Source organism: Bubalus bubalis, chromosome 7, assembly GCF_019923935.1.
Source record: "Bubalus bubalis isolate 160015118507 breed Murrah chromosome 7, NDDB_SH_1, whole genome shotgun sequence".
NCBI classification, from domain to species: Eukaryota; Metazoa; Chordata; class Mammalia; order Artiodactyla; family Bovidae; genus Bubalus; species Bubalus bubalis.
The window spans coordinates 75,911,557-75,923,698 of NC_059163.1; the positions used below are offsets into that span (position 1 = coordinate 75,911,557).

General features: G+C 39.4%; 1 protein-coding gene across 2 annotated transcripts in view; it reads left to right on the forward strand.

Annotated features, from left to right (window-relative positions):
- KCNIP4 (potassium voltage-gated channel interacting protein 4) overlaps window positions 1–12,142 on the forward strand; it is a 1,300,658-nt gene that overhangs the window by 81,744 nt on the left and 1,206,772 nt on the right. The gene's annotated exons all lie outside the window — the stretch shown is intronic.

A 12,142-nucleotide genomic window follows, 5' to 3' on the forward strand; every position in this document is an offset into this window, starting at 1 on the left:
GATGTCTCTGCTTTTTAATATGCTAAGTTCATCATAGCTCTTCTTTCAAGGAGCAAGTGTCTTTTAATTTTGTGGCTGCAGTCTCTGTCCCCAGTGATTTTGGAGCCCAAGAAAATAAAATCTGTCACTGTTTCTACTGTTTTCCCCATCCATTTGCCATGAAGTGATGGGACCAGATGCTGTCATCTTAGACTTTTGAATGTTGAGTTCTAAGCCTTCTTTTTCACTCTGATAAAGAGACTCTTTTAGTTCTTCTTCACTTTCTACCACTGCAGTGATACTATCTATATATCTGAGGTTGTTGCTATTTCTCCCAGCAATCTTGATTCCAGCTTGTGAGTCATCCATCCTGGCATTTCACATGATGTATTCCACATATAAGTTAAATAAGCAGGGTGACAATAAACAACCTCAATGTACTCCTTCTCCAATGTTGAACCAGTCCATTGTTCCATGTTCCGTTCTAACTGTTGCTTCTTGGCCTGCATATAGGTTTCTCAGGAGTCAGGTAAGGTGGTCTGGTATTCCCATCTCTTTAAGAATATTCCACAGTTTGTTGTGATCCACATAAAGACTTTGGCGTGGTCAATGAAGCAGATGTTTTCCTGGAATTCCCTTGCTTTTTCTATGATCCAGTGGATGTTGGCAATTTCATCTCTGGTTCCTCTGCCTTTTCAAAATAAAGCTTGTATGTCTGAAAGTTCTCAGTTCATATACTCTTGAAGCCTAGCTTGAAGGATTTTGTGCATTACCTTGCTAGCATGTGAAATGAGTGCAATTGTACAGTAGTTTGAACATTCTTTGGCATTGCCTTTCTTTGGGATTGGAATCAAATTCTAAATTAACTGGTTTAAATTTAAATTTTTAAATGGTTTAAAATTCCATTTCTGGGAAAGCTGAAGATGTAATAAATTCTTGGCTTAGTGACATGGGGCTTAATATAAACAACTCCATTTTGGGCCTATTATCTTTTGTTTGTTTGTTTTTCCTTCTGTTTCTTTTGTTTCTAAGAATAACCATCTGCCCTTGTTAGGAAGTACCTTGTATATTCCCTTTTTGTTACTGAAGCCTGTGATCAATTCTAGGATGATCCCATATGATAGATCTTGGTACTGTATTAATCATCTAATAAGAATGGTAACAGTATTGGTCTTAATGGAGCTACTTTTTAATTTGCTGATTTTGATTTAGTCAGTGTGTTTTTGCTGACTTTTAATCCTTTTTGATTCAACTCCAAGCAGTTGAGTGATGCCTATTTGAGACTGGCTGACCACCAACAGATAGGCTGGTCTGCAGCTGGCCTGTTGTATCACTATAATTTTGGGAGTGTGCCAATGCTGATTTTGGACACGTACAGCAGTAATCAGCATCTTGCAGCAAGCAGCAGCAAGCAGTAGCTGGAAACAAGTTCTTAGTTTCCTGGACCAGGCGTCCTAACCACTGGACCACAAGGGCCAGCAGTTAAAGCTAGAGTCCCTATTTCTTGCCTGCCTAGTCAATAATGAATTCAGGCGTGGAGGCAGAATGTAAAGAGTAAAGTAAAAAGTTCATTGTAAATAAAAGTACATGCAGAAAGGTGCATGGGTGAACAGAGTCTCTCCTTTGGGAAGTTTAAATCCTTTATAAGGGGGCACTTTCCCAGTCTTTGTCTTCCCTCAGGCCTATTGCCTTGTTGTCCTCCCCCAGTTACTTTGTCTCAAGGCCCTCCCATGAGGTGTGCACACACCCCTCAGCAAAGATGGATCTCAAAGTGAAGGCTTCTGAGAGGAGCCAGACTCATTATGACCTGGAATTATCCCCCTAACTTTTGACCCCAAGGAGCTTTTCTGCATATGTGTAGTGTCTCCCTTGTCCCATAAAGGTCGGGGTGGAGCAGAGATCTCATAATCCTTCACTCAAACAGAGTTTTGCCCTCTTTGTCTTTGCCATGACTATTACCTTGACTGTTGCCATGACTATTATCTTGAGGTGTTTACAAGAGACAGAGACTGGTTATTTACCCTGCTTCTGTTGTTACTTCCATTTTGGAGTACCAACAGGAGGCTTACTGTAAATCCTCAACTGGAGTCCACCTATCTCTTGTCTCAGGGAGTGCAAACAGGAGACTAGTTGTCAGTAGCCAGTATCTGAAGGCCACTTCTTGGTGCCCAATGAAATGCAAACAGGAGACCAGTTGTAAATGTCTAACCTGGAGCCCATCTATCTCCTACCTCAGTGCTAATAAACTAGATCCAAGTTTCCCAGGAGACAGATCATTTTTGCTTTTATATGTATATCAAACAAATGAGTAGTCCTACCATTTTATTTCTTTGAACTTTCATTCACTTTGTATGATTAAATAAAGATTAGAAATTTTAAAAGAAGCTTCATGCTGTCAATCACTTAAAAATCCAGTACATTACTTTTTCAAAGACTTTCGTGAGGCAGTCTGCTTGAAATCTGTTTTTTCTTATTTTTTTAATAGCATTTTATTTTATTTTATTCTATTATGTGGAGCAAGGATATATTTGGCTCTAAAATTAATTCTACTTGAACAGTTGTCATTTTCTTCCCACTCCGTCTTGGAGAAGCTTTTCCTGCTACTTCTCTTCCTGGTTACTGTATTCCTCTTTAAATACTCTGCTTACAGTGCCCCTTCTGTGTCAAGGTTTCTTCACCTGGGATCCAGCAACAGAATTCACGGTTTAAGTAAACTTATATCAGAGCATAAATTATGTCTTTATTTTACTAACTTCTGGCTAAGTGAAATCCAGCAAGGTCTTCAATTATGGGTAACAATGAACCACAGAAATTTTGTGCAACTCATCACCAGTAGACTCACAGATATAATCATAGTATCACATTGCAGTTGTTGCCAACATGGTTAAAAATTAGTGTAGCTATTGGACCACACTGCTACATATTGAGAGTTAATATTTTTATAATGATGCCGACTTAAAAAATGTTCGTAACCTAGAAGTGGAGAGGTATGTTATACTCAGTGGACATTTTTAGGACTTCAAGCCTGGAGGCAGCATCTCAAGTAACCCTGGGAGAACTGCTCCGAGGAGGCAAGGTGGGAAGGCAGGTTATACAGAAGTTTTGCAACAGAGGCAGGTGGTCTGAATGTTAAAAGATAATTGATAAGTAAAGGAAAACCAGATATCCCAAGTTAAAGACTTTCACGCTTCTCTATGTATGGGAAGATGCAAGAGTCTGGGTTCCCTGAAATCATTCCTTTGGTATACTCCTCAGCTTTCCGGGGCCAGTATCCTGTGTTTTCTCATCCTGAGTTTTCTCAGGGCTCACCATCTCACCATGGGTTGTGACTACAAGCACTGATGACTGTGCCATCCTTTGTTTACTGATAATGGCAGGAAATACTTCATCTCACAATGAAGGTATATTAATGTATCACAGTTATTCTTGCAATATTTTGATAGCTTTTCCCAATATAATTAGTTCCCTTTATGATCCTATGTATGTTATTTTATTCATTTAAAAGCATTATTCTGAGAAGGGAGTCTATAAGCTTCCTAAAACTGCAAAGAGAGTCGATAATTCAAAAACTGTTAAGAACTTACATTGGTTTCTCGGAAGTTACCTCTTTCTATGGAAGCCATAGTTTGAATGTCCTTTACTTATCTTGAAATGCCTATAACTCAACAAGCTTGTATTTTCTTCCCAAATTCTATGATCTAATGTATTTTCATATTGTATGTGAAGTAAAAGCATTTTTAGTGCCAGTTAGAAAAATGAATCAGACATTAAATTAACATTTACTGTAATGAAATCAGACCTGTATAATTATCACAGCCCAGTTACACTCATCTGAAACTTTGCTCTGTTTCCCTTTTCAGCATCAAATAATCAAAACTCTTGTTCTGCTATGAATGATAAAATGTTCTTTTTCGAACTGCTAAATACAGGCATTAACTTTTATCATAAAAAGGCTTTTATACCAATTTAATTGATTAAAATATTTATTAAGTGCTTACAATATACTAGACACTGTGCAAATAATATTCACTTTTATTGGTACATTAATGTTTCATATAACACACAAAGTACTAAATGCCTAAATCACCTAAATCACCGTAGAGTATTTTAAGGTTAGAAAGCATTGTTAGAAAACAGGTGGGGGAAAAAAAAAAAGCACAAAACACATACTTTTGCACATTTATTTGTCTGAATTCAGTTCCAGAATTAATGAAATTCTGAGTTTCTGTTGGCTTTTGGTAGCTCTGTAGCTAATAGAGAGGCAGTCCCATTTGCAGTAACTGGCTAATTGGAGCAGCTCTCTGTCACTTCTACTTGAGAGATGATGTCAAATCTTGGAAACGTGCCTGAATTCCGATGTCAGGTGGATCCAAGTCTGCATCCTGGCTCTACTGTTGATACTTCTTAGGTCTGAGACCATGTTAAAATTAAATCTGAGCTTCCGACTATCTGTCTTGAAAATGAGAATTATAAAATACAACTTGCAAAGTAGATATGGAAGTCAAAAGAGTTATATGGAAAATGCTTGCCACAGTTGTCTGGTACATACTGGTTGCTTAATAAATTTTAATTGTTATATGTTGTCAAATTTCTGTTCAGATATATCCCTTTTCCAGCAGTGAGTTCAAGAATTATGTCAAATCCTAAACTCAGTTTAACACTTACCATGACTCAGAAGACATAACATACTCAGGGAAATACAATTTAAAAATTATATGCATATGATTTTATATATACATATATATATAGACAGACACCTATAGATATATAATCATCCCTGTGTATCTACAGGTTCTGCATCTGAGGAGTCAACCAACTGCTGATTGAAAATAGTTTTTAAAAAATTCCAAAAAAACAAAATGTGAATTTGCCACACAAAAGTAACTATTTACAGAGCATTTACATTGTATTTACAGCTATTTATATAACATTTACATTATTGTAGATACTGCAAATAATCTAGAAATGATTTGAAGTATATAGGAGGATATGTGTAGGTTATTTGCAAATACTTGTTGTTATCACTGTTTAGTCACTAAGTTGTGTCTGACTCTTTGTGACCCCATGAACTGTAGTACACTAGGCTTCCCTATTCCTCACCATCTCCTGGAGTTTGCTGAAACTTATGTTCATTGAGTTATTGATGTCATCCAACCATATCATCCTCTGTCCTCCCCTTCTTCTCTTGCTCTTGATATTTCCCAGCATCAGAGTCTTTCCCAATGAATTGGTTCTTTGCATCAGGTGGCTAAAGTACTGGAGCTTCAGCTTCAACATCAGTCCTTCCAATGAATATTCAGGTTTGATTTCCTTTAGGGTTGACTGGTTTGATCTCCTTGCATGGTAGCATTTTATATAAGGAACTTGTGCATTCTTGAATTTTGTTGTTTGAAGTGTTCCTGGAAGCAGTTCCCCAGGTTTAACAATGGATTACTATAAATTAGAAATTATATATATATATATATATATTTAGATAAGTCTAAGTCCTATATATATATATATATATATGAATCAAATTGAAAGTACCAATTGCAGTAAAAACAGTTGCTAAGTGTCATGGTACATATTTATATCAATTATAGTGTTGAAAGTGTTTCTTGCCCAGTTGTGTCCAGCTCTTTGCAACCCCATGGACTATAAACCCTTCAGGCTCCTCTGCCCAGTGGGTTGCAGTTCCCTTCTCCAGGAGATCTTCCCAACCCAGGGATAGAACCTGAGTCTCATGCATTGCAGGCAGATTCTTTATTGTTGGAGCCAGCAGGGAAGCCTTGTATGTCAATTACAATCCCAGCACTAAAACAGAAGAGCTTTAATGAAAGGGCAATTTACAAATATGTGGGTAAGGTTAAGGGAACCAACACAGGGAGGTGCAGCCCTGGAGGGTTAGCGAACATGGGGAGCTGTTACTACTCCATCAACTGAGGAGAGCAGGAAGCCATCACTAGAAGCTGGAGAGAGCCATGACTATCACTGTAGAAGAACCCCTCCTGATGGGAGTTTACTTCCTTATCTAGAGGAGCACAGCCACTCTCCACCACAATGTGGGGAGAAAATACTTACCCTAATCTCTGTCCTCACTAATCCTAAAAACTGATTGGGAGCCACAGAGCTCAGGAACCCAGGTATTGGCAGCCTGGTGGAACAGGATGGGAAAGCGTGGAGAGTGGATCTGACCAGTCCAAAAGAAATTAGTCTGCAAATGTAAGAAGCATTTAGAAATTTAGAGAAGGAGGGAACCATGAGAATTAAAATAGTCATAGGAAGTTGCTCTGACCATGTAAGCTGGGTCCTATAAATAATTCCTACCTTAGACACAAATGTATACATCCAAATGAAATGTGATCTAGTCATCCAGCTGACAAATGATATGGTCAGGAGGCCCACTGAGGTGATGGTATGGCTCCTTTATGAGGCTGTATGTGATATGGTCATGGTGAATGTGATATAGTTCCATAAAAGTTCACATTTTAGCCTTGCAAGTTATTGGGCAATGTAGAGAGAGCTTCACAGGCAAATTACCCTGTGTGGACTGAGTGAACCAGTGCATCAAGGGGAGATAAAGATTTCAGCCAACCTGACAGTAGGTCTCAGTCTCGTCTTTCTCCCTGTCCTTGAGTGGCCAGGCAGTCTATTCAAAGAGGAGTGCTCTCTGTTGTCCTGGAGCCTGCTGAATCCTTCACTCACTGTTGTTGATGACCCCTGTTCATTTGAAACTTTCTATTGATCTGTTTATGTGTGCACGCTTGCACATGCAGTCGCTCAGTCATGTCCAAGTCTTTTGTACAGTCCATGGACGATAGCCTGCAAGTCTCCTCTGTCCATGGGATTATCCCAGCAGGAATACTGGAGTGGATTGACATTTCCTCCTCCAGGAGATCTTCCTGACCCAGGGATCGAACCCACGTCTCCTGCCGTTCTGCATTGCCAATGGGTTCTTTACTATGAACCACCTGGGAAGCCCCATTGATCTGTTTACAGAATGCAATTCAAGACTTACTTTTGTGACAGGGATGCTTTCAACAAGGGATTCCTTTGAATCTTATTTATAATTTTGTTGTGGTAGATAAGGCTGTTTCTATGTTCAGAGACACTGTTTCCAATGCCTGGTCTTATTTTCAAAGGAAAATTTCAGCCCTTCAGCAGTCACTCAGCAAATCATTCATTCACCAGACATTTTCTCAGTGACTGTTTTGTGCCAGGCACTTTGGTAGTTATTAAAGATGCATTAGCTAGATCTAAGAGGGTAAATCATTTTCATTTGTTTTAATTCTAATGGACTGACAATACTGTTTCTGTATCGTTATGCAGAGATCACTTCTCAGGTCTAACTTGAACTCAGCATCAAAGAGTTCTGTCCCTGATGAGCAGTGTCTTCGACAGGTGTGCACACGAGGAAACTAGCACCTTAGCTCACCTGGCTGGCTATTGCATCTGTCAGGTCTGGTACCACTTCTTTTCAATGAGAGGAAGTCTTTGTAGTAACAGACAAGCACACATCAAGTACGTATTACCTTGTACCAGAAAACTCTCAAAATCTTTGTTGAATAAATTAATTTAAGGGTTTAAACATTCAAAGGAATTAGCCTTTTGGGGACAATGTATGGTTCTCACTTTCTCTCTAATTCCTACTACTTTTGTATTTTAAAAAGTGACACTGGAAAACTCACATATAAGTAGGTGAATACCTTTCTGTGGTTCACATGTCTAAGAATTTTCACTAGTGGTATCTGTGAATCTATATATGATGGTGAAGCTAATGGAGCATTTTTTTTTAATTTTATTTAATTTAACTTTACAGTATTGTATTGGTTTTGCCATATATCAAAATGAATCTGCCACAGGTATACATGTGTTCCCCATCCTGAACCCTCCTCCCTCCTCCCTCCCCATACCATCCCTCTGGGTCGTCCCAGTGCGCCAGCCCCAAGCATCCAGTATCGTGCATCGAACCTGGACTGGTGACTTGTTTCATATATGATATTATACATATTTCAATGCTGAGTTTTAAGCTCCAGGCCACTTCCAAGTGGAATCTGAGAAACAATTATACATTGAAAACTAAGGTAACATTTTTCTGTCTGTGACACTTTACATGCATGTTTATCCTGTCTTCCTTAGAAAAAGTCGGGGAGACATTTGTCCTTTAGTGAAAAATAATGGAACTTTACAACTCAGAACAGTTTTAACAATTCCTGAAAGAGGTTTCTCTACCATTTCTCTTCAGGAGCACCCATCTTGGTGAAATGAATTAAATCATTAGGTGTTACAGTTAATCAAATATCCTGTAAGACAAAGAAACAGTGAATGAATCACAGTAATTGAATCCATTTTCTGTTCCTGTTTAAGATAATTTTATCAAATAGTATCTGGATTTTTTAATATCTTTCTTGCTCCCTCTTTCCCCTCCCTTCTTCAAGTGTTCTAAGGCATAAAAACGTCTCATTTTTCTTCATTATTCTATACCTTAACCTGGATTGAAGCAAGAACATATTCATACCTAATGTAAGGGAGAACACCTTTTCCTTTTTGCCCTGTTAGGTTCTCTGACTGGTTTAATTATTAAATACATAAGTTAGACTAACAGGAGAAAAAATCATTTAATTTCCTATATACAACAGACCCAAAGATTTGAGATTTAAGGACAAGTTGGGTAACTGAGGCTTTATAAAAGCCATCCTGTACTTTATGGAATAGAGGTCTGGGGCTTCAAAGAAGAGTGTGACTCATACGATAATAAGAAGAGCAGATGTTTGGTAATTAAAAGTTGGCCCTGCCGTGCAGATGGGTCTTTCAGATAAGAAGTTATCTCTGGTAATAGCTCTTTGTAGTCCAGGCCCCCTGTCTTATAGGTAGTTAAGGGAGAGGTAATAAGTTTTTTTTTTAGTCTGCTGGATCTTGAGCAAAACAATCTACATGTAAAATGGCATATTTCCGGGGTCATGTGTTCTGTTCCCCCTTACTACAATGGTGGAAACTCATACTGATTCACTTTAACTCGTGGATCTCTTCTGCCTTTAGCAAGATAATCAAAATATTCAGCGACTGAAGGAGCAAAAGCAGCAACTTGATAGAACAGGTGCTGGCCCACAGTGCTGGAACAGGGGCCCAGAAACCCTGGGCATGAGTGCCAGGCATCATGAATCATGCAAAGGTCCCAGGGGAAAGAAAAAAGTCGATGGGCAAGAAGGGATTTTATTCTTGGTGTCTAGGAGAGAGACTGCAGAGCAGTTCCGAAATATTTTAACATTTGGTACAACCTTATGACTACTAACCCAGTATCAACCCTTTCTAGCCAGAATCTGCTGGGCCCTGCAGCTGTCCCCTTTCCTGAGAGTTGCAGCTGCAGGACGAGGCCTCACTGTTCTCAGTGCTTTTTCTCCTTCCCCGCATTTTTGGGTGTTATTTTTCCCCCCTTTATTATTCTTTTTCTTTTCAAATTTGGTTAGCTATTATTTTTCTAGTGCTTCTTCTAATCCAGGTTGTACACGAATTGCTTCATATGCATCATCTCATTTAATCTTGCCAACGGATTTGAAATGTGGTCCCCTCTCTTGCCAAAGAAGAAATGTGTTCCAGAAAGGTTTCTTTTCTCTTTTTGTAACACTTTATTTAATTAAAGTATGGGTGATTTACAACATCATGTTAATTTCTCCTGTACAGCAAAGTGATTCAGTTTTATATACACACATGCACACACACACATACACACATTCTTTGGTTTCCCTGTGGCTCAGACAGTAAAAAATTTGTCTGCAGTGCAGGAGACCTGGTTCAATGGGTTGGGAAGATCCACTGGAGAAGGGAATGGCAACCAACTCCAGTATACTTGCCTAGAGAATTCCATGGAAAGAGGAGCCTGAAGGGCTGCAGTTCATGGGTTTGCAAAAGAGTCAGACACAACTGAGCAACTAACACACACATTCTTTTAAAATATTCTTTTCCATTATGGTTTATTACAGGATATTGAATATATTTCTCTATGCTATATACAGTAGAAACTTGTTTATTTGTTCTATATGTAATAGTTTGCATCTACCATCCCCAAACTTCCAAAACATCCCTCCCCTGCTCTGCTTTCTTGTTCAGAAAGGTTTCTAAGATCTTACCTTGTCCAAGGACATGCAACTGGTACATAGTAGGCCTAGGATATGAATCTATATTTGGCTGACTAAAAAGTCCACATATTTACAATGATGGTATATCCAGGGTATTTTAATTTGAACATTTAGACTGACGTGTTTTCTGTTGAATAGGTCCTGTTGCCTTACGCCAGGCACCATGCCGTGTGTGTGTGTGTGTGTGTGTGTGTGTGTGTATGATACAGACAACAGATCTAGATACGAAAAACATCACTGTTTTGTGAGAGGACTGTTCTTTTATTTAGGAAAATACCTTAAAGAGCTCTCAGAATACATAGGTAGGCTTCAAGGGCAAGTCTAACTAGGAGAGAATAAGAGGAAAAGAACTGAATTATTTTGCGTAATAATTTAAACTGACTTCTGGAAGTTCAAGAAAAGTGTAGGGGTTATGGAATTTGGAGAGGAAATAGAAGCCCTGAGGTGTCATGAGAAGAGTAGAGACCAGGGGAACAGGCCAAGACTGAGGGAGGGGATTGAGCAGTGAGATGAAACACCTGGAAGGAGGGAAAGCCTACAGCTTGAATGTGTCCAAGAATACAGTTTAAGGTGTGTTTGGGTTTTGGACTCTGCCCCGCCCCCAGCAACATTAATTTCCAGCCATTCAGGGACCACTGGGCACCTGATGTGCTGTAGATAGAGAAGGAATATAAGCTAGGGCTGAGCCAAGTGGCCCCAGGCAGTGGGGAGCGAGTGTGTGTGCGAAGGTCAATGAGGGTCCAGCCGGGAGAAGAAACTAGGGGTTAGAAGTGACAAGAAAGTATAGGCTACCTTCCCCAGGAGCGCTCAGAAGTAACAGCAACAGTGCTGGACTTTCCCAAGCAAGCAGGATACAGGCTGACGTCGTGTTGCTTGGATATTAGAGAGATTGAGAGTGGAATATGATGGCCTGAGTTGGTGTCCTAACTGTTGCTGACACTGCTGTGACTCCCAGCTCAAAAGACCTCATGTCAACACCCCCTCAGTTTCTTTACCATTAAAATGGAAATAAGAATAACATCATCATCATAAGGTTATTGTGAATATTTGATGGTTTAACACTAAGGCACTTGGAATAGTGTCTGACTCTTTTCCAAGTGCCTTTATTACTGTGACCCCACGTCAATGTGCTATCTGGATATGTTTATGTAACAGAATTTCAGTGCTTGGAGGAAACAGAGTTGCTGCTTCTCACATATTTTTCTTGTAACTCCTACTTGTTCTCCCAGTAAGAACACTCTAACAGATATTTCTTTTGCTGTCAACTAGTCTTTATAAACACCTTTTGCTCTCAACATATTGCATAAATATCTGGGCAAAGGAAGTTGGGTTCCAGTTCACTTTGATCAGTTGTCTTTATGGCACTGTTTTAGGTGCATGGGATGGGATAACCTGATGCTCTGTCACACTCTGCTTTTGTAGTTATTTTCCCAAGGATGTTCTCTGGAATGTGTTTCAAGATAGATGCTCATTTATCTCCCAATCAGCAGTCAGTTACCTTTTTTTTTTTTAATCTTTAAAGGATCTCAACACTTTTGTGTTTCCTTGAGGAAATGAAACTGAATGAATTATTTATTAATGGTCAACATTTACTGGGTGCCTATGCTTTTCTTATGGCTCAGTGGTGAAAAAATTGCATGCAGTACAAGAGACGCAGGAGATGTGAGTTCAATCCCTGGATCCAGAAGACCCCCTGGAGGAGGAAATGGCAACCCACTCCAGTATTCTTGTCTGGGATATCCCATGGACAGAAGAGCCTAGTGGATTATAGTCCATGCGCTCCCAAGGAGTCAGTCATGGCTGAGCACACACACACACACACACATAGACGCATATACATATGAGCCAGACACTATTCCAAATGCCTTAGTGTTAACTGTCAAATCTTCACATCCTATGAGGATACTGTTATTCTTATTTCCATTTTAGTGGTAAGGAAACTGAGGGAGGTGTTGGCATGAGGTCTTTTGAGCCAAGGGTCAGAGCAGTGTTAGTAGCAGTTAGGACACCAACTCAGGCCATTATATTCCACTCTCAGCCTGTAGAGC